At 41.5% G+C, this 23,812-nt stretch overlaps 1 protein-coding gene across 3 annotated transcripts in view; it reads left to right on the plus strand.

Moving 5' to 3' along the window:
• Window positions 1-23,812, plus strand: part of CRYBG1 (crystallin beta-gamma domain containing 1) — a 205,168-nt gene that overhangs the window by 41,727 nt on the left and 139,629 nt on the right. The window lies entirely within an intron of this gene.

A 23,812-nucleotide genomic window follows, 5' to 3' on the forward strand; every position in this document is an offset into this window, starting at 1 on the left:
AGGCCTTGTGTCCATGTTAAAGATAAGGGGCTTTGTCCCTGGCAGTGGAACACCAGTAAAGGATCTTAAGCATGACTGGATTTGCTCTGCAGTATAAAGCCAGTGCTTTCCAACTCTTTGATGGTGACCAATAGTGAGAAACACATTTTACATTAAAACCCGGTAAAACACACATACACATAACTGAAATAATGTTTATGAACAATGCTTATCCTTACTAAGTGTGATGTGCTCCATTATTTTCTATTCTATTTGGTATTTTTAAAAAGTAGTGGTCGAAACCAATATGACTCATGGGTCATAAGTACACTTTGAAATGGATTTGATTCTGTGGGGAATAAAATCTCTACTGATGGAGGCTCTCTGCATAAAATTATAGGCACCATCAACTTTAGGTGATCTAAGAAAGGTCAAAACATGATAGCTTAAAAACAATATGCAAAGCAGAAATCTGGAGAGATGCTAGTTCCAGGGGAATGTATAAGAGCTGTCAAGTGTGGGAAAGATTTTAGGAGTTATAGAATCCAGATGGAAAGTCTGCCATAGAGAAAACCTGCTTCAGGGCACAGGGGAGTACTATCAGAGGGGACTAATGCCCAGATTTCTCCCCTATCTGCGATCTTTCCATGGTTCCCTTCAGCCTTGCCTGTCAGTGCTTTTTCACAATGATCTGAGGCGTGGAGGCTTGCTGATCTTATCACCATTTCATACATCTGGATGCTGAAGCCTAGGGAGGTCATGTGACTTGCCGCAAGGCTACATGGCTACTGAGAGGATACAGCAGAGCTGGGTTCCAGGCCTCCTTATCACTGGTCTGGCGATCTTTGCATCATACTGCACTGTTTCATACGTACGTGTGGAAAAAGAACTAGGCTTATTAAGTGACAGTGCTACGTTTTGACAGGTCTACATTTCTGTGCTAGAACTATGAGTTCTGCTGCTAATACTATTTAATCAATTTGTTATTAAAAATGAAGATTGAGGTGTATGAACTGCTTCTTCAGAAATCTAGGAACATAATCGTTAATCTGTGTCGTAAAAAGAATGATTATATCTGAACATCCAAATCTCAGTCACATAATATCTTCATTGATATTTTGGCAGAAAGAGTGGGAGAGTAAATCAAGAAATGTATTCATCATAAAAATGCTAATAGTTGAAAACCCCTGGGAGATTGATTTTAATCTTAAGAACTGGGTAAAAAGATGAAAGGTAAAATGTGGTTAATAAGTAATGTATATAAATTAGAAAGCATTTGTGATGTTGACTTGAGGTAGTAAAATCAGTTTGAAATACATTTTCTGCTGAGCTTCTAGAGGAAATTGGCTTTTTGAACTATCACAGGGCACTTTGGGCCATAAAATGTTCTGAAAAAATATTTTGTAACCATGTATGGTGACAGGATGTTAACTAGACTTCTTGTGATGATCATTTAGCAATATGTACAAGTATCAAATCATTACATTTTATATTTGAAACTAATACAGTGCTGTACATAAATTATACCTCAATTTTAAAAAAGAAAAGAAAAATCATGTACACAGCAAAAAAAAAAAAAAAAATCCAACTTGTATTGACCTACTTTTGACTGGCAAACGTTCCTGAGATGAACTTGTCTGTAGCAGGGTTGATTTCTGTGGGCACCCCATGTGTGCCCTGGCCTGTGGGGTTACACCCAGGAGGCAGCCTAGCATCTGCCTACTGGTTTCACCAGGGCTCAACAGGTTTTTTTTGTTTTTTGTTTTTGTGGTACGTGGGCCTCTCACTGCTGTGGCCTCTCCCATTGCGGAGCACAGGTTTCGGACGCACAGGCTCAGCGGCCATGGTTCACGGGCCCAGCCGCTCCGCGGCATGTGGGATCTTCCCGGACCGGGGCACGAACCCGTCCCCTGCATCAGCAGATGGACTCTCAACCACTGCGCCACCAGGGAAGCCCAGAACTCAACAGTTTTAACGTTAGTTTAGTTTCTTGTCTGAGAGCTTCTGTCACCATATATTTGTATCTACATAGGCTTAAGGTCTTGGGTATAAATTTTTTTGAGTTATTTTTTTTTTACCCAGAGTTCTCTTTGCATCTTATCGCTGGGGCTGCAGGTGAATCTTCTTCTAGTCCTTCTTACAACTTCACCTTCCTCACATGAGGCATGATGCCCCCATGCCCATCCTGGTACTGGCATTAAAGACCCAGCTCTAGGGAGTGGATTTTTGGCCCCAGTACGCCCCCTCCCCCTATGCCAGGCAGCTTCACACTGCTTTGCTGATGGTTTGAGTCTCCTCTTCTTTTTGGCACCATAAAATTCTCTTTCTTGCTTTTGAGTGTAAATTACATATTTTAAATATTTTATTATGTATCCAGATTTTCTTTGTGTTTGGAATGGCATCACCTGAAGTACTTCCTATTACTTTAAAGTCTGACTTTGTTAGAAAAAGAAGGTATCAATATGTTATTGCAATATTGTTTTATCCCACACATGTGCAGGGTGGCATGGACTGTAGTGGATTGTTACTGTGGTTGTGTGGTCATCACTGCTACATGAGCCTCGCCCTCATGATTAGGGAAATTGGTCTTTGTTTACCTTGTCCTAACAGAAGTTGGGAAATATTAAAGCAAAGAAAATATGACAAAGCTTATTCTCTCTTATTTTCACCTTCAACTCTGAACCTGATGAGGCTCCAGATTTCAGTGCTTTTTGTTCTCACCAGTGAACTTAGCCAAACTTTTGGAGAAATTGGCAATTTTCTCATTCCTTGTAGCATCCAACTGAATGAAATTGCTGACACCTCTTGGTACGATCAGCTCCTGGTTTTGCTCCATCCTGTGTGTGCTCTTTCATCTGATAAGACTTTCTGGTTTGTGAGCCTCTTTTGGATACTACAAAGACTTCCATTGCCTTTGAAATATCCAGAAAGTTTCAAAAATTACCTTTTTAAACAACACTTCAAATGGAAGTGAATCTTGACCTTCTGTGCTCTGGTGGAATTCCTTTGATGCATAGCAACACACTTAGTTTGCTCCTTTGGTGAAGAAGAAACTCCACAAGCTGTGCTGGCTCACTGACCGTCTGCACAGGCATGGATTGCCACCATGGGCCTGGCCGAAGAAAGCCTTGTCCGTTGCAGACTACTCCTCCAGAGCCAGAGTCGGGAATTTCTTCCCCTTTGAGAAGTTTTTACCAAGAACTGGAGCAGCATATCAAGTTTTTCTCTATTCCACAGAGGGCCACTGGTTCTGGAAGACAAGTTGGAAGTACTTAATTGACCTTCAGAAGTTTCACTTTCTTTTGACAGAGAGATAAGGAAAAGTCCATTCTTGGAGCAAGTTTACAGGGAGCTGTAAATGTTTGTTTTGGCTTCACTTATACATTTTTAGCTTTGTCAGTCATGTGAACCTTGATATTCACAGCCCTGCAGGCAATGTTAAGGATGCTGCTCCTAGAGCAGAGGGAAACATGGGGAGATTAGCTGTGAGTTCTGAGCTATCCCTCTGGATGAAGAGTTCGGAGGCACACAATTATGTGGACTTTTCAGGACTAGAAGCAGGGTTGAGGCAGGCTTTCATCACTTTCTTTGTAGGCAAAGATCACCTGGAAACACTATCAGTTACTTTCAAGAGTACTTTTTAGCCCACGTGACTTAAAAATTGGAAGTGGATTTATAATCTCTTCCTTTCTCATAGAACCAACATCAGCCACATAGCCCTGGCTGAAGATGATCTCATTGACTTGAGGACAAAAGAAAGAATGCAAATGAATTCCACTGGCAGAATTTTGAAGATATCCTGATCTTTTTTCACATAAATTTGACTTTAACCTGGCAAAGTGAGAGATGAGAGTTTTTTCTTTCCAGTTTTATTGAGATGTGATCAACATACAATGAAAGCTCAGAGTCCACTTGGTTCTACAGCCTTTATGAGTCCAGGTTTTCATCTGTGATTGCCCTTAATATGCAAAGTTAAAATTGATAGAATGTCAAAGACCATCTCATGATTTTAGCTTCTTACTCAGGTTAAATAACATTAAGTATCTCATTAGGATATTTCTTTATATTTTTTATATATAGTTCATTGTTCTTGGGAAATAGATATTACTTTTTTTCATAAAAAAATAGTAGGTGACATAATTCTGCATTAAAATGCTTTTTGAAAAATCTGTTTATATAAAAGTAATCCCCAGTGCTTTTTCTCCAGCTCTGCTTTTAAGACTGGGCAGGGGAAGGAGTGATTGGAGGAAAAGGGGCAAAAATCTTCCACTTGGCTGGTAAAATTTGACTCTCCTCTTTTGGCTCTGCATATGGCAGGTCTTCAAATGTTGGCTGTTTCTCTCTTGGTTCACTCTTGGGGTGATTTTATGGATTCCTTGGAAGCTTCAACAGGTGATCTGACCCTGCAGCATTCCCCGATATGGGCAGTGATGTGACTCTCCTCTTAGCATCCCTTTTCTGACCTCTGCCCTGGAGTCCAGCCCATGGCCTCTCATTGTCTAGTTCCCTTTGTCAGAGCAGCAGGCCTCTCGGGGGGCCCAATTAAGACGACGCAAGTCTGGCAACTTTGCAGCACGGATCTCTTCCAAGAAAAACTCCTGCAAACTAACCGGAGACTCTTCCCTCTGCTGCCCCCGTTCTTGGTCTCACAGTTGAGAGTGACTCTAGTCCCTCAGCCTTCAGACTTCTCCTGGTAAGAAGCCAGCACTGCCCTCTGTCCGTGTATGTCCCCAGACTCGAGGGCATACTGGTCAGACTCTCCCAAGAATGCTTCTACCGTGGACCCATGGCACCTCCTGGGTCAAATTCCATAGTGCAATAAACAGTATTGGGGGAAGTGCTGTCTTTCCTTCTTGAGGCATTTCTAATTTCTATTTTTGATTTTCTTGGGGCTTCCCTCACTTGGTTTGCTGCAGTGGAGAGAAAAGTACTCTCTCTTCCCACCGTGAGGGAAGGGAAGGACACCCAGGTGTAAGCTTTACTTTGATGGCGCTCTTAGGTCTCCCCTCAGATTTCTAGTCTTGTTTTATTTTAGCCTAAGGTAAAAGGCGGGGGTTGATAGTTGCTAGACTGGTTCTGCTGTATTTCAGTCAGTCTGGCACAGGGTTTTCTGATACCTTTCTTCAGAATGTGTTGCCCATTGTTCTCAAATGTGGAGCTTCAGCTGAAATTTTGAGAACAAAAAGGAAAGTTGTAAATATTTAAATAAATGAATGTTTATCTCAGAGTGATTTAGAAAAGCAAAAAAACTGGAACCATCCTAAAAGTCCTTCAATCAAGGATTTAGTAAAAAAAAAAAATTATGGTGTTCGTTAAACACATTGTGTGTGTATGTTTTGGGGACACAGAAGCTACTCATGATACACTGTTAAGTAAATAAAATAAGAACAGTATGTATAATCTAATCTCATTTTTGTTGAAAAAGATGTGTGTGCATGTGTGCGTGTGCATATGCTGTGAATAATCTTTATAATGTTTATCTCTGGCTGTGGCATTATGGGGATTTTAATTTCCAACTTGTTTCTGTGTTTTTTTTCTTCCAGTTTTACTGAGATAGAATTGACATACAGCACTATATAAGTTTAAGGTGTACAGCATAATTACTAGATTTAAATATATTGCAAAATGATTACCACAATAAGTTTAGTTAACATCTATCATCTCATATAGAGAAAAAAAAAGAAGAAACAAAAATGTATTTTTCTTTGTGATGAGAACTTTTAGGGTTTACTCTCTTAGCAACTTTCCTACATGCCATACAGCAGTGCTAACTGTGGTCATCATGCTGTACATGACAGCCCGAGTACTTATTTATCGTGTAACTAGAAGTTTGTACCTTTTGACCACCTTCATTCAGTTCCCCTACCCCTACCCCCCAGCTTCTGGAAACCACAAATCTGATCTCTTCTTCTATGCATTTTTTTGTTTTTTGTTTTTTTAAATAAATTTGAGTTACTTTTTGATTTACACAATACTCCTTTTTTAAAAAATTTATTTGTTTATTTTTGGCTGTGTTGGGTCTTTGTTGCTGCGCGCGGGCTTTCTCTATTTGCGGCGAGCGGGGGCTACTCTTCGTTGCAGTGCGCGGGCTTCTCATTGTGGTGGCTTCTCTTGTTGTGGAGCACGGGCTCTAGGTGTGCAGGCTCAGTAGTTGTGGCACGTGGGCTCAGTAGTTGTGGCTCGTGGGCTCTAGAGTGCAGGCTCAGTAGTTGCGGCGAACACGGGCTTAGTTGCTCCGCAGCATGTGGGATCTTCCCGGGCCAGGGCTCAAACCCGTGTCCCCTGCATTGGCAGGAGGATTCTTAACCACTGCGGCATCAGGGAAGCCCCTTTGAGTTTTTATTTATTTTTAAGATTCCACTTATACTGTGTTTCTTGAATTGTTTTCCTTTAAGCACGTTTTTCTTTAACAAACAGAAGAAAGCCATAGTGGAATTTACATTTTTAAAAAATTGATTTTTTTAATTTTTAAAAAATATATTTTAAAAGGAGGGCTAGAAATTGGCAGCTGAGATGTTGAAGAGTGAGGAAGAGAAAGTGGCAGCCGAGCTGAGACTAGGGTGAGTCAAGGGAGGCATCTAGGGTTTAAAACAGAGACGCTCGATCTCAGGGTCGAGCAAGTGGCCTGAGAGTGGGCACTTCTTTAGAGTTCACACCATAGATGCCTCTCTTGCTCACCCTAGTCCTAGCCCTGTGTGTCAGAAAGAAACCCAAGGAGCAAAATGTGGAAGATATTGCTCTGTTTGACCCTCAGACCACCACCCTAGACATAGGGCCTGTATGTCTCCCAAAGTCTAAATCCTGTAAAGATAATCAAATGCTCTTACCTTTTTCTGCTGCTTTATCTTCCATCATTGGTATCTTCCATCAACGGAAGGTGATACATTATCTGTTCTTTACCATTTACAACTCAAATTCAATTCTAAATTCCTTTTCCAAACTCCACTTTTGTTTCAGCCTGAACAGCCTCACCATCAACTCACAGCTGTTTTCCAGCCTGTTAACTGCCATCATGACAAGAGTTTGGCAATGACTTGGGTTCATAATTATGGAGTCAGTAGACATGACTCATCTACATTAAGCATAGTACCACGAGAAAGATAAAGAAATATAAGAATTAACATTAGCCCTTCCAAGTTTTAAACTGACAAGCTAGTCATACTGGGAAAGTTTAGCACAGAAATGTTACTCCACTAATTCAAAAGAGCCTCCAGCAAGCTCAACTCTGATTTATGATCAAAAATCCCAAGGCAGGAAAAAAATCCTCTGAGTTGCAAATATAGCTGTTTTGAAATTTTTATTCCTTTCTGAATAGAGATTGAAGCTGTCCCTAAGGCCAGACCATACTGATTTAGATTTGTATCTGTAAAGCCACTGATCTAATAAACTTTGCTCTCTGATTTCCTCGGCAGTTCATCCTAAGTCTAGCAGATCAGAAACATGTGCTTTTAACACGTGTTTACAACGGGAGATGGGACCATATAGAAGTCCTCTCAGCCAGCTCAGACAGTACGCTGTCGTAATTTTGTACACTTCAATATGATTCCAAATATCAAAGGAAAGGTACGTTATATTCCGTGTACTCTGAGGGCAAAGAATCACATACTTTGGCACAAGTTGCTGTCAAAAATGGTTACATTTTTGGTAAGCTTCCATTTTTTAGGATATTCACTTATGGGGAAAGCCTCATTTGCTGATAACGCCAAGTACCGGAGAGGTGAGGGTAAGAGTAGGATGCGCCAACAGAGCAGCGAGAGTGAGAACATGGACACGTCCACCCGGAAAAACTGAGGGAGTCAACACACCCAGGAGAGAAGCAGTGACGGGGTCAGAGGCCAGGGAAGCCTGGGGATTTGGGAGGCTACAGTGGCAATGGAAAATAAGTCATATATCAGCATAATAATGCAGGGAGACTCATTACAGCTTAGCTGCTGACCGGATATGGGTAATGGGAGTGTAGAGGAGTAGAGAATGATTTCAGAATTTCAAGTTTGGGCAGTGAAGTTTCCCTTACCATATGCTGAACGGAACTTGATGTAAAGTCATTTTTGGCTGCAGGGGAGATGGGGTGGTGGAAACCATCCTTTTTATTATTGAAGTGTAATTGAATTGCAATTTTATATTATTTTTAGGTGTAAAACATAGTGGCTTGATATTTTTATACGTTATGAAATGATCACCTTGATACGTCTAGTTGCCATCTGTCACCATACAAAGTTACTACAATAGTCCCTGTGCTGTACCTTACATCCCCATGACATTTATTTTATAACTGAAGTTTGTACCTCTTAATCCCCTTCACCTATTTCACTTGTCCCCCCACGTCCCCTCCCTGGCAACCGCTAGTTTATTCTCTGTATATACCATACTTTTCTACATGTAATCAGTCCCACATGGTAGACGCCCATATGTGTGGATGTGTTTCTTGGGAGTTTGGGTCCCGATTGCCTTTAGGACCACTGGAGCTAAGTCTGAGAGAGTAGGGCCTCTAGCCTCCATGAGAGGACCTCGAAAGCAGAGGGCTATGCGTAGGGTGTCATTTGGACCCCACCTTAGATATGACTCGGTGTCTTGTCCTTTTAGTCTACGGACTAGGATCTCAAATTTCTCTTGGTTTCAGCTTCCTCTCTCACCTTCCTCCACCCCAGACTCAGCTTTCTTTCAGTGTTTTGGGCCTTGAGGTCAGCTTGCGGTCTTCTCTGAGCTCTTCTCATTAGAGTTGGTGACCCCCTCCTGGATCCTACTGTGGCCTATACATACGTACTTCCTTTATGGCCCGACAGCCCTTTTTGCACACAGTCTTTACATGTTTGTCTCCTCAGTAGTTGATAAACTCTTAACGGAAGAAAACATGGCTTTGAAGCTCTAGTGACTAGTGATTTCCTGGAACCAAAGAATCTCAGTAAATGCTAGTTCGTGTGTGTGTGTGTGTGTGTGTGTGTGTGTGTGTGTGTGTTGGGTTGGCCAAAAAATTCATTCAGGTTTTTCCATAACATCATATATATATATATACCCTTCGTTTATCCCTTAAAATATATTATGATTCCTTGAGAATGAATTCACCAGAATCTGGGATAACCCCTTATATTTCCCCATGGTGTCTGATGTTTTTGATTTGGGGCAGGAAGGATCACTTTAGGATAGGAATTATTCTTTGTTTCTCTGGTACTGAACAGCCTGCTTTCTTCTCTCTGCTATTAGCTCATTTGTTAGAATACATAAGGTATTCAAATTAGAATAATATCTTACATTCATACATCACTCTATTTATTAAGTGATTTCATAAACATTATTAGACTAATCAAATAACAAGGGCTTCCCTGGTGGCTCAGTGGTTAAGAATCCGCCTGCCAATGCAGGGAACATGGGTTCAAGCCCTGGTCCGGGAAGATCCCACGTGCCGCGGAGCAACTAAGCCCGAGCACCACAGCTACTGAGCCTGTGCTCTAGAGCCTGTGAGCCACAACTACTGAGCCCACGTGCCTAGAGCCCATGCTCTGCAACGAGAGAAGCCACCGCAATGAGAAGCCCACGCACTGCAATGAAGAGTAGCCCCTGCTACCCGCAACTAGAGAAAGCCCACACACAGCAACGAAGACCCAACGCAGCCAAAAATTAATTAATTAATTTAAAAAACCCCAACAGATCAGCCAAATGAATGCCTTAAGTTAACAAATGGACAATTAAAAAAAGATAAACTTCTGGACAATTAAACTACATACATATATTATAATTTTCCATGTGATTAGTTATTTCTCAAAAAAAAAAAAGGTTAATGGGTGCAAATTATTCCATTGTGTCCAGAACTGATATATGGCAGATGCCCACCAGTAAAATATCCTAGTCAACTTCCATTTGGATTGATTGGGTGTCTGTTTTAATTAGTTGGCATCTATCTGGTTCTTAAATATTTTGAATATCATCCCTGATTGTATGAGTAGATTATGTCTACTTCGAGACTATGAAATACATTATAATATCTAAATCCAAATTCAAATAAAACTATTTAAGACTTTTATTTCAGTATAATACCCATTTCTTCTTTATCTAGGTATGGTATCACTGTTTTTATGACTTGAGAAAATTGATATCTCATATTTAATATTTTTAAGAAACAATTTGGTAGATTTTGTATTAATGTTTTCATGGTTTGGCCCTCAGTTAGCTATCCTGTCAACATTATTCTTATTAGTGTTTCAAACTGTATTTTTATGAATTCAAAATTGTAGTGCCCCTTTAAAAATAGTTTTCTTTTTTCCAAATAATCATACTCCTTTTGTCTTGCTACCCTGACCTATTTCATTTCTCCTCCATCCCACTCTCTCTCTCTTTTTTTTAATAAAATACTATGGAAGCTTGGAATTCCATAGAGGAATCAATTCCTTGTTAAAAGAGCATGTTAAGTATTATTTGGGAAGTATTGGCAAATAAAACTCTTCAGGTGGTAGCATTGTCAAGAATCTAGTAGATAGATTTTTGTTTTGTTTTTTCAGGAATAAAAAGCACACATTTCATTCCTTCTTCTGCAGTCTAACTTGGGACAATACGTAAATGTTCTTATTTGCTACTTATTCCATAATGTTTTTTATATAGACTGCTGGGGTTGATGAAAGATGGTCTCTTCCCTCAAGGAGTTCTTTTCAAGTAAATGGACAGAATCAACAGCTAGATAAGGATGTGGTAATGCTATCAACAACCAGTGTGACTCACATTATCACCTGTTTCAGGAGCTTCATTTTAGAATAGTGATGTTGCTGTGGTAAAGTCGGAGAAGAGCAGGTACTTTTTAAAGTCCTTCAAAGGTGGATGGTGACTAGCATACTCTGAAGTGAATTGTCCTGTTGATAAGTTCAACAGACTCTTGGAAGCTACCAGGACACCATTTGGTCACTTGCTGCCCTGATGTGGTTCTTGGTGTGTGGAAAGAACGCATTTACTTTTTAATGAACTCTTGATCTTTGGAAAATAATGAATTGATGTCAGAGAATCACAGTCTGGGTTGAATTAATTGAGGAACTGATATCACCTGCAGACTAAAGGAAGCTTGACTCATCAAAGTAATGCTGGAGTTAATTGTTTTTATGAACAAGACTTTTTCATAGCAAGTACATTTTGCTAAGGTACCTCCCAGCCACAGTTCAGTCATTCAACTTCTTCTTTATCTTTTTTGAATTAAATTCAGTAGGAAAAAAACTTGATCTGTCAAGCAGTTTTCATGTAAAACTCTGCAGCAGAAACATTTTTATTTGTGTTATAAATATAGACACAAGCATAACATTCAGGCCTATTTATGTTAATACAAGAGGTGTATTGAAGCACATTCCAGTTGAACTATTGGGGTACTGTTTTAAAATACTGGAAGATTTAATTTGCTTTAACTTCCTTTTCTCCCTTTCTCCTCCTTCCTCTTCCTCCTTCACTGCTCTCCTTTATATGTTGTGATTTAAGGTAACCTAATATACAAAAAGCAAAATTATGTAAATAAGCAAGCCAGAACCATTTGTACTGCAAAGGATTCTCCACTTAGCAAAATAACTTCTTTTACCTCACAAGCTATAGATAATATTTGGTTTATAAAATTCCGCGTCCAAACAACTTTTCTAGGAACACATAGTACAAAGCACGATAACAGGTGGGTTTTTTTTCCTCCTATTTGGTGCTCTCTTTGAAGGGTAATTAATCAGCCAACTGGCTTTTCCTCAGCTTCCAAATAAAACTACAAAAGTTATTAACAATGTACATTTTAATAACAATCTAATGATGACACAGGACTCACAGGACTCTCTTACTGCAGTGAAAAGCCAGAATTGTTTCTATTGATTCACTCATTCACCACATGTGTGAGGAGCACGTGGAGGCCCAAAGAGCCCCCTGAACACCACCTTCTCCTCCAGCCCAGCTGCACGTGGCCCTGAGAACCAGCCCCAAAAGGAGGCTCTAGTGAGAACCGATTATTCAGAGGCCGTCAGGACCAACCTGCCAGGGCCTGCGTGCTGTCGGCCTCAGTCATTACCAGAAGTCTGTTCACTCCAGTCACTCTTTGTCATTGGGCTTTTCTCTCCAGACTCTCTGAACTTCTCCCCAAGTCCTTCCACTGTGTCCTCTGCAATCTGGGGTGCATCATCAGGAAAATCCCCCCAGACTCCCTCCGGGTACGCTTCAGAGCAAATACTTGATACCCCTTCCAGGATATTACCTTTCCCGCGTCCCTCTCCCATAGTGGATGCCTGCTTTCTCACAGTTCTACTGCTCACCCAGTGGGGGAGGGGTTTTCCTGCCTCCTGTTTGCTCTTTCTAGACCATTGTTCCGCCTACCTTTTCGGCCCCACAGAGACATATGCCATCCTTGCCAGTCCTCCTGCTAACCCCCCTCTCATTCAGTGAAGATTTAGCACTGGGATCACCTTCTGTCTGGCTGGCCGTATTCCTGGCCTGGCTCTTGGCAATTTCAGTATCCATGTAGATGACCCAGCCTTGATTCTCAGGTTGCTGTCCTCACCTCCGCCATGCCCACTGTAATGCCGTAGGCCTTGTCATTACCAGCATTTTCACTATCTCCAGAAACCTCAGTTTATCCCATGCCTTGACCTTCACCTTTTATACCTTCTATCATTCCACCTAACTCCCTCCAGTGTAGGTTTTTGGTCCATTACCATCACTCCTTTGCACACAACCTCAGCTTCCTTGCCTCCGTCCCATTATATTCACCTGGGAAAACCCCAATACTGACAAAATACAGTTGCCTAACCAAATACCTTTTCTAACTGAAAGTGACTGGAGAAAAATTCACAACTGTGCTGACTGGTTTCACTTTACAATCATGACCGCATAGGCTGGATGGGTCCTAGGTGCTGACCCGCAAGCCTATGGTATTTCCTTAAATCCTTCATTCTCCCACATCACCGCCTGTCCCCAGGTCTTCAACCCCACACCCCCATCTCAGCGGCTGATGTTGCTTCTCATCTGGAGAAAATTCAGCCACCACTAATTTACCTTCATTTGTGCTTATACCCTGACTTTTCTCCTGCTACCATGGATGTCCATGCTCCTATGTAAAGCCAAGCCTTCCACTTGTGCACTTAATCCCATCCCTTTTCACCTACTCAGGGATCTTTGCTCCATGAGTAAGCTCTCTCCCGCTTCGTTATTCCTCCCACTCTCTGTTGGGTCATTCCTATCAGCAAACTAGCACTATAATACCGTCTATCTTAAAACACATACAGCTGCCTTGGCCCCATGTCCCCCTCTTCATTTCTCTGATGCCCCTTCAGCAGAAAACCTCACGTATGCGTTGTTTATACTTGCTGTCTCCATATTTTTTCTCTTCCCCTTTTTTTCCTTTGAAGCTTACTCCAACCAGTCACCTCGGACACAGTGAGGCTGTGGAGGTCTCCACGGGCTGCCTAATTAATAGCACTCATTTTCTTGCCTGGGTTCTGTACAGATTATATCTCAGGCTCCCCGACCTGGGCAGAGATCCTGCCCCCGGAGAAGCAGAGAATACCTGCTCCCTGCAAGCAACCAGCTCCCAAGAGGAGGAGAGATGAACCAAGCATGCCCAGTTAATTCTGCCGAGATTTACCGCCTGGAGAAGTCACTGTCTCTACAGAGGCAGAGTGAGGATAGGTGTGGACAGGGGCCAAGAGTCACTCTAAATGAATTCCTTCCATGTGGAATGAAACATCAGGTTTAAGGGCTACTAGGCTGCAAAATTCAACAGTCAGTTTGTAGACTTTATTTAACTCAAATTATCAGCATCGTTTTGCACACCTCCAGGCTTCCTTCTTTCATTGTGTTCGTGTGACGCTAATACGTCTTCATTTTTCTCCTGCCTCCGTAGAATCTCTTTTTGCCTCCTTGGCTGTTTATTCCTCCTCTTCCTAGTCTTGGAGGTTACTCTTTCTCTTCTAAATGTTGGAAGGCCTCAGGGCTCAACCCTTGGAGCCCTTTCCTTTCTCTGCATTTGCTTTCTAGGTGAGCTGTCTAGTCCCACACATTTAATCACGCATATGCTGATGACTCTCATATTTATATCTCCAGTGTCAACCTCTCTCCCACATCCCAGACTCATATATCCAGTAGCCTTCTGACATCACTACGTAAATGTCTAATGTGCCATTCTAGCATAACAGGTCCAAAACCCACCTCTTCCCTAGCGCTCCCCATCTAGCAAACCTAATAACCCAGTAGTTCAGGCCAAAAAAAATCCTGTAATCATCTTGAAAACCTCTTTTTCTCATACCCCAACTTCATTTTATCAGTAAATTCTGTTGGCCATAGCTTTAAAATATGTCTAGAATCTGACCACTTCTTAGCACATACTCTGCTACTTTCATCCTGGTGCATACTTGTACCATATCTAGCTTGGATTATTCCAGCGGCTTCTGGTCTGGTTTTTCTCTTTTCACTCTTACTCTCCCTACAGTCTGTTCCCTACATATCAGCCAGGGGGATTCTTGAAAAACCTGTCATATGGTATTATTCCCCTGTTCCAATTCTCCCCATTGCAATAAGAATAAAATTCCAAGCAACATGGCCCATGACCTAGTCCCTAACTGCATCACCTCCTACCACTGTCTGCCTTATTCAGCCCTTCCATACACACTAGCCTTTTTGACTTTCTTGGACCACATCAAGCTCAAGTCTTTGTGTTTGCTGTTCCTTCTGCATAGTAATGCTCTTCCCCCAGATGTGGGCTTATTTTACATATGTGTGTGTGTGTGTGTGTGTGTATATATATATATATGAAATATATATATATAAATTAAATATCTCCACTCCTCTGGTTTTTGATGTGTCTGATTTAAACAATATGATGTATAATAGTATTATAGTATATTTTTTGGAAAGTTAAGAGTAGCACACTCATGTAATATATAGTAAAATGTTCCTATAAGGTAGGAGACCTTATAATAATTAAAATTTGTCATGAGCTTTGCAAGTTACAAAGTGCTTTCACAAGTACCATCTCATTTAAACCTTACAACAACTCTGTGGCATGTCGTATCATCATCCTTATTTTACAGATGGATCTGAAAATCAGACAGATTAAGTGTCTTGCCCAAAGTGATACAGTTAGATGTGGCAGAGATGGTATTTTAGGTGAGGTCCTCTGATACCAAATCAGATTCTCCTTTTACTCTAAGGATGCAAGTGCACACAAACGTTTGTCCTAAAACAAGCATATCAGTCCTTTAGTTCATTGTCCTTTGCACATATCAAAGCATCATCCTGAATTCTAGTGCGATTTGGTAAAGCCGAGAGGCTATGAAGGCTCTTTGTGGAAGTAACAGATCAGGTGTTCTGAGGTTTGGTAGCTTCTCCTCCAACTTTTTATCAGATAAACAAGAGTGTCCTTTCCCTTGATCTTTTGTGAAAGCAAGTTGTGGATTAAGGTTCTAGAAGCAACCAAAACTAGCCATTCACTTGGTTTTAGAACAACACGTTTTTGGGGGTTTTTACAATGTGTTTAAACTCTTTGAAATAGAAAACTATTTTGTAGGGCTGGCAGAGTTGATAACCTGGAAATTATACCCTTTGACAAAATTATGTTCCTTTCATTTCCTTCTATTTTCTGGCTCTGTGTGGACTATATTGCTATCTGCAGCCTTGCTAATCAGGGTTATTGAGTATGAGCCCTCTCAATAATGAAAGGATAGCATGTACTTGTGTGAGGGAGAGTGTGTGTTTTTGAAAGAAAGGAAAAATAGGTGAGATCGGCAGGGCCAGCCAAAGTAGAGAGCAAATCAAATGCTGCGGTTCACAGGAGGACTGGTCAGGATAAATCCTCAGAATCAGATGGTGATGCCTCAGTTCTACCTTTTGTATAACGAATAATCTTCTAGGAAGTATAAAACAAAATAGCAAAAGGACAGATGTCCATACTGTATATGAGAAATTTTCCTGTAGCTTCCAAGAATTATATAGCATGAATCTGACAGAATACTGTAGTAATGCAAAAGGATGCCAAAATGCATGCAAAATACTTAAGACCAAAATATGGCTTTATTTTCACTATTATTACTGTGGGACACATTCTCCTCTGAACATAAAAGTTCCCAAATAATGAAACTGTTTTACTGTTAAAGCTGCAGGCTGTATTGTACATTAAGTAGTTAAAAGGCTTTCATGTTGGGCTGGCCAAGTTCAAATCCCAGCTCCACACCTTCCTAGCTGGGTCATTTTAGGCCAATTGCTTAATCTCTTTGAGCCTCAGTTTCCTCATCTATATAAAAGGCAGATAATAACAGCTATCTCACAGTTTTTTGTTTTTTGCGGTACGCGGGCCTCTCACTGTCGTGGCCCTTCCCGTTGCGGAGCACAGGCTCCGGACGCCCAGGCTCAGTGGCCATGGCTTACGGGCCCAGCCGCTCTGCGGCATGTGGGATCTTCCCGGACCGGGGCATGAACCCGCGTCCCCTGCATCGGCAGGCGGAGTCTCAACCACTGTGCCACCAGGGAAGCCCTCTCACAGTTTTGTTGTAAGGATTAAATGATATAATAACTGTAAAGCACTTAGCACAGTGCTTGGGATATAGCAATCACCCCATAAAAGGTAGTTATTACTACTACACTACAGTTACCTTAGGTGCTTAGTACTGCTGAGTTGATTCTCTATTTGTCCTCCCCTACTGCTCTATCCATTTAAAATAAGATAAAAATTACAAAACGTATATATATATTTTAAAATAAAAACTGGGACTCCCTGAATCTTTCTATCCTTTCTAGAGTATATCTATTCAGATTCCAGATTCTACCTAATAAATTCTTAGTACAACTGGGTTTTCTGGGGATGATTTCTGTAAGAAATAACCAAGTGTGGCGTTTTAAAAAAAAAAAGGATTTTAACAGAAAGCTATTTGACATTAGCCTGTTTCAGTTATCTATTGCTGCATAACATCTATCCCAAAAGTTGGTGACCGAAAATAACAATCACCTTATTGCTTCTGATGACTGGAATTCGAGCAAGGCACATGGGATCAGCTTGTCTCTGCCCTGCGTGATGTCTGCTGAGGCTGGAACTTCTCAGATTGCTCCCTCAGTCACATGCCTGACAACTCAGCTAAACAGCTGGGAGCTGTTGGGGACTGTCCTACTGGGACTGTATGTCCAGGGCCTCAGTTCTTGCTTTTGGTCGAGTCCCAAGGTTCTCCCTCGTATCCTTCCTCCATGTGGCCTCTCCCCCAGGGTAGCTGCATCTCTTACAAGGCAGCTCAAAAGGGGAAAATAACTCCACCATTCAGCGTGAGGATTAGCAAGCAGAACCCAGAGAGGGCAGACTGCTGGGGCCGTCTCTGGAGACCACAGCCTCCTAAAAATGTGTCCATCCAGCCCTCTACCATTTAGGCTCCTAATCCCTGCTTTGTAATAAACCTCTCTAAATAGCCTATAACCTTCCTAAGTGATATATAAATACATTCTTAGGTGGACACTTTAATATTTCATTCAGTCCAAATACTTTCTTCACACAGTCTTTTCGAAACTGAAACATTCAGATTCCAAACCATCTTGGGTATCATGTCTGAAGTGGGATTTAAGACAAGGGGATTATAGACCCAGATGGGCAAACAAACTGCCTATTTTGGTTAAGCAGACACACCAAACTGAAAAAGCGGCATTGGGTTCTATTTTATTGACTTACTCTTTCTACCTGTAGATAGGACGATTACACCAGGGTGGGGGGAAGATACATGCAGAAATAGCCACATTGCTTTGTGGTTTGTTGTCTTTTTTTTTTTTTTTTTTGCGGTACGCGGGCGTCTCACTGTTGTGGCCTCTCCCGTTGCGGAGTACAGGCTCCGGACGCGCAGGCTCAACGGCCATGGCTCACGGGCCCAACCGCTCCGCGGCATGTGGGATCTTCCCGGACCGGGGCACGAACCCGTGTCCCCTGCATCGGCAGGCGGACTCTCAACCACTGCGCCACCAGGGAAGCCCGGTTTGTTGTCTTTTTTGTTTTGAGCACTTTAAATATTTTGTCAGAGCTTGTCCTGTGAAGGTGTCCAGGTGTCCTTGGAATGTTTCTATAGCCTGTAGCACCCACTGTACCGAGGCTTGGCTGGCTCCCTGGGAGTCTGTCAGGGCCAAGAGCTGATGTGGGTCCACTCTGGACTCTCAGAACCAGATGTTGTCAGTGGGTACAAATGACATGATGAATGTGCCACCCACAAGGTTGTGTTTACATGGAGGGGTTTCTTTACATTGTTCGCTGAGTCATCAATTTGTTTACAGGTGCTTGTGGGCAGGGCCCTTGGTAACACTGCTATAAATAACGATTATGTTCTTAAGGGAGCAGAATATTAATTTCAGCATGACAAAAACCATTGCTGTCTTCTGCGTGCCTCTTGTCTCTTGAAGCTCTTTGAGAGTGAAACATTCCAATACACATAGTCTCTTAATTGTGCCTCATAACCTAGATTTCTTAGAAGATGAGTCACTGTTAATTCAAAGAGGAGATTTTCTCCCGTCCTTTGTGCTTCCATTAATGTTTTCTGCCAGATTTTTGTCCACTTCAGAAATTGTAAATAGAAGGAAGTCCATCAAGAGAAATTATACGCCTTTGTTTAAAATACTTTGTAATACAGTGGGTTTTATAGGTTGAAGAAGAAAATTATATTATTCGTCACATCCCTTCTTTACTTCCTTCCTCTTTTCCACTCTCCTTTCCTTTCTCACACATTTATTGAGGACCTTCCATGTGAATTCACTGTACTACAAGCTGCTGGGGGGTACAGAGATGAGTACCTGCCTTCCAGGAGATAAGTATGTTATCAGGGTAACAAAGGTTCTTGGAGGGCTTGAACAGTTGAGGGTCAAGGGTGTGATTCTCTAATCCAAACATAGAAGTTATTATGGAGAGTGTGCCCTGGGTAGTGAACCTGAGAAAAAAATGGGGTTCTCTGGTAGAATCCTGGTAATGGGGTGCCACCAGGGTGACCTCAGCCTGTCCCCACTTGACCCCTGATTTGGCCTCTGAGGCCCCTCCATTAAACTTCTGGGCTTTACACATTCTCTGCAAACATCCTAATACTTCACAGAAATAATTAGATGCTATTTTCTATTCTGATACTAATATTCTCTGTCTTAAATACTAAACTCTCTTAATGTTCTCTCTCATCTCATCTTAAAGTAAGATGACTCTTTTTTATTGAAGTATAGTTGATTTACAATATTAGTTTCAGGTGTACAACATAGTGATTCAATATTTTTATAGATTATACTCTAAAGTTATTACAAAATAATGGCTATACATCCCTGTGCTGTACAATATTAAAGTAAGATAACACTTTAAACCTACAAGTCAGGGTTGCTGTGAGGATTAAAGATAGAATATCACATAAAGTCATTACTTTTCTAATGACAAAGTGCTACAGAAATGTGAATATTTTTGGTATCGTTCACCTCTTCTGGTAGAAGTACAAACAAGGCTGAAAGCTGTTTGGAAGCCTAAACTGGTCTGCGAAGTTTGAGCTCAGGTTCCCACGACACTTTGGGGGTTTGTTTGCTATGTTCTGGTGGGTTTTAGTCCTCCTGGTGCAAACATGGTGTTGTTTCCAGGGCCCCCATGTTACCTCAGTCATCTCAGTCTTTAGCATCTTTGTAGCAGTAGAGAGGAATAATTAAGAGCTGCTTTAATGGCTGACGTAAACCTGGAGTTTTTATAGTACAGAGGAAAGTTTCCGATTGGTTTGAAGCCCATGACATTTATATTGTGACCTGAGCTAGGTCCAATTCATGATCCGTTTCAAGGACCATGTCTTATGTCTGACAGTCCTGTGCAGAAAGCTTTCCAAAGCTAGAAACTGGGATATGTAAATGGAGGCAGAGGAAAGTGTATTCGTTACCTGTTGCTGTGTAAACAAATTGCCCCCACATTAAGGGGCTTAAAAAAACAAACATTTATCATCTGACAGTCTGAGCAAATCAGGAATTTGGGAGCAGCTTAGCTGTGTGGTTGCAGCGCAGGTTCTCTCTTTGGTAGCAGTCAAGCTCTCGGCCAGGGCTGCAGTCGTATGGAAGACTGACGGGGGCTGTTACTCATATGGCTGTTGTGAGGGGGCCTCAGTTCCTCACTGGCAATTGGTTGGAGGTCCCAGTTCCTTGTCATGTGGGCCTCTCCATGGGATGACAGCAGTAGGTGATGAGAGACAGAGGGATAGAGACAGAGGGAGAGAAAAGCTACATTGTTATGAGTCTTAGAAGTGAGATACTGTCACATGTGTATTTATACCCAAAGGCATAAATACCAGGTGGAGCAGATCATGGGGGACATCTTGGAGGACAGCTGCAACAGTAGTCAAGAAAACTAAGTAAATCAAAGAATTATGCAGATTTGGACCTACCTCTAGGATTGTGGGTGAATTTTTCCTATCTTTGAATTTATCCAAACTTGGGTAAACTTGAGCCTGTGTTGTATGGTAACTACCTAATAATATTTATTAGAGTTTTAGGAGTACTTATTCCTCTTCAGTGAAGGTTATAAAGGTGCAAAAAGAAGACCCTCTGCCAAGCAAGCCTGTAGGAGTTTATGATCTAAAAGAGGGATCAGCAAATAAAGGGCCAAAGAGTGAATAGTTTAGACACCGTCAACCATCTAGTCTCTGCAATTGTAGCACTAAAGCAGCCATAGATACTTCTGGGTTACAACTACTGTGTGGTTGTTCCAATAAAACTTTATTTACAAAAATAGGCAGTGGGCCAGATGTGGCCTCCAGACCATAGTTTGCCAACCCGTGATGTAAAAGAAAACTACAGAATAATAAATCAGAAGATTTGGGGCTTCCCTGGTGGCGCAGTGGTTGAGAGGGCACAGTGGTTGAGAGTCTGCCTGCTGATGCAGGGGACACGGGTTCGTGCCCCGGTCCGGGAAGATCCCACATGCCGCGGAGTGGCTAGGCCCGTGAGCCATGGCCGCTGAGCCTGTGCGTCCGGAGCCTGTGCTCCGCAACAGGAGAGGCCACAACAGTGAGAGGCCCGTGTACTGCAAAAAAAAAAAAATCAGAAGATTTTATCCAGGATCAGTGTGAAAGCAGATCTCCACCAGTTTCATTTTATGGATTTACTGATTTATTCTATTAAATGTACATAAATAATAAAAAAAGAGCTACAGGAGGAATAAAAAGATACAGAGCCCTGAAAAATGAAACAATAAGTGAAATCAGAATACTCATTGGTTATTTGCACCATGTCCCCTTTGAAGTAGAATAAATGATTTTGGAATTACGCACAGTAGGAAACAAAAGCATCCTCTTGTCAGTTTCTGTGCTCTCCTGTCCCTCACCTCAATCTAGCTGCCACCACTGCAAACCTACCTTTCGATCAAGATCTGTTTTGACAAGCTCAAAACAGAGTTTTGAGTAAACTGCTCCACTCAAACTAGTCCAGATGCACATCTCCATGGAGGAGGCTGCTACATGCCAAGCTTTATTTAAAAGGAACTCAGAAGGCCCACGTCCCTAAAAATGTCTTCTCTAAGTTATTTTTCGTGCCGGAAACACCTGTTATTTCATCTCTTTGCATTAAAGATCGCCCTCTTCCAGAAATCTTCTTAAAAATGCACATTCACCTCAGCAGGGTAGCACAGTGTTTTAGCTTCTTCTGGCAGCCATGACAAATTACCACAAACTTGGTGGTTTAGAACAACAGAAATGTATTCTGTCACAGTTCTGGAGGCTAGAAGTCTGAAAACAAGGTGTCGGCAGGGCCATCCTCCCTCAAAGGCTCCAAGGAAGCTCCTTCCTTGCCTCTTCCCAGCTTCTGGTCATTGTAAGAAATCCTTGGTGTCCTCGGCTAGCATCACTCCAGTCTCTGTCTCCAGCATCACATCGTTTTCTTCCCTCTGGGTCTGGGTCTGTGTTTGTGTATCCAGATTTCCCTCTCCTTATAAGTTCACCAGTCATTGGATTAGGGTCCAACCAAATCCAGTATGACTTCATCTTAATTTAATTAATTACACCTGAAAAGACCCTGTGTCAGATAAGGTCATGTTCTGAGGTTCCAGGTGAGCATGAATTTGGGGGGATACTATTCATCCCAGTACACACAGTGAGTGAATAGTTCTTTCACATTATTTAGTTTTATTAGATCACCTTTCTGTTTAACAGCTGACATGGAACCAGAGGAAGATCCTGGGATCTGTAGTGAGGAGGCAAAGGGAGAAAATGCAGGGAGAACTGAGGGGGAGGGGAAAGGGGCCAATGTCACATTCCACCCCTTTGTCCATGGCTGGTCCTATAACCAGATAAATGGTAAACCCGCATCTGTTTTGCTTTCTCGGTAACCTGCTTGCATTTTGAGTGGGGAGTCCAAGTGTTTAATTAGGTTGACCAGTATCTTCCTTTTCTGTTAGTAACATATATAAACTGTTTGATGGGGAAGTAAAAGAATAAAATGAGTAATCCTTTGGAATGATTCAAAAGATTCATGTCAAATCTTTTCTGTTTTCAAAAAAATATATTACATAAATTAATAGTAACTGAAATCATTGGATTTTTTCATATTTGATGTCTAGTGACATGAGTTGTAACTACTAAATTCAATAACAGGAGAAAAATACTTCAACTCTTTCCTAAATAGGGGGAACCCTAAGATTCTGTTAACTTAAAGGGAAAAAAGAATGACAGATCGGAAAATAATTTTGCTAATCATATTATTTTGATTCTTTTTAGTAAAAAGCGATTGCTAAGGCTGGGGAAATGCCAGTAGTCCTTTTCATCCATTTAAAACAATATGCCAAATGAAAATTTTTAATAAAATTTGCATATCTACTATTTGATTTTATAAATTGCTCAGTTTTTAGAAGCATTTTAAGTCCCACCATTACCTGGTTTATGCAAAACAAGTTTATTTCCTTTTTGAAGTATTGGCCATATTTAAACATTTTTATTACAGAAACAGTATGAAGATATTTTTAAGTGAAGAAACTGAAGATAGCTCTTCCTTTCTGTTAGCCTGTGGCTGATTTCACAGCCAAACCGTGAGAAAGTCCCTTCCTTCATCTTGAGTATAGAAGTAAAGCTCTCCTGTGTACACAGAGCTTGTCGACTCACAAGTCCTCATTATACTGATGAGATAACACTGCCTAATTTAAAATCCTATTAGACAAAATAAATATTTTCTTAGGGCAAAATGCTTTGTGGTTTAGTGACTCAACTCTCTCTCAGCTGGAAAGTGGGTTCTCAGTCAGTGCCACAAGAAAAAACTTGTTTTAAATTGTCCCCGTCTTAAAAAAAAAAAAAAGCATTTATTTTATACCTACTGAGTTCAGGTTATAGGGATAGAAGAAGATATGATCCTTAACTCCCCAAAACGCATAACTGAATTGAAAAATGATATGTGTTCACAGAAAACCTAATTGAACACCTAACAAATAATACTAGGTTGAACCATATGAAATTGCAATATTTGACTGGTTTTGACGTACACAAATGATACTTAAAAATATTCAACCTAGGGCTTCCCTGGTGGCGCAGTGGTTGAGAGTCTGCCTGCCAATGCAGGGGACACGGGTTCGTGCCCTGGTCCGGGAAGATCCCACATGCTGCGGAGCGGCTAGGCCCGTAAGCCATGGCCGCTGAGCCTGCGCGTCCGGAGCCTGTGCTCCGCAATGGGAGAGGCCACAACAGTGAGAGGCCCGCATACCGCAAAAAAAAAAAAAAAACTTAAAATAAAATTCAACCTAAAAGTTCAAAACCAGTTACTGTCACTCACCTGAATTTTGCACGTCCTTTAGTCCTTTGTGTATAAACAACTGTTGTGCACAACATCCTGTCCTGAGCCTTGTACCTCAACGCTCAGCCTAGGGGATGGGGGGGCCGGTGGGTTTTCCCTCTGA

The sequence above is a fragment of the Delphinapterus leucas genome, chromosome 12 (genome assembly GCF_059928025.1).
Source record: "Delphinapterus leucas isolate spDelLeu-1000000601 "Yukka" chromosome 12, BTC_Dleu_Yukka2, whole genome shotgun sequence".
Classification (NCBI taxonomy): Eukaryota; Metazoa; Chordata; class Mammalia; order Artiodactyla; family Monodontidae; genus Delphinapterus; species Delphinapterus leucas.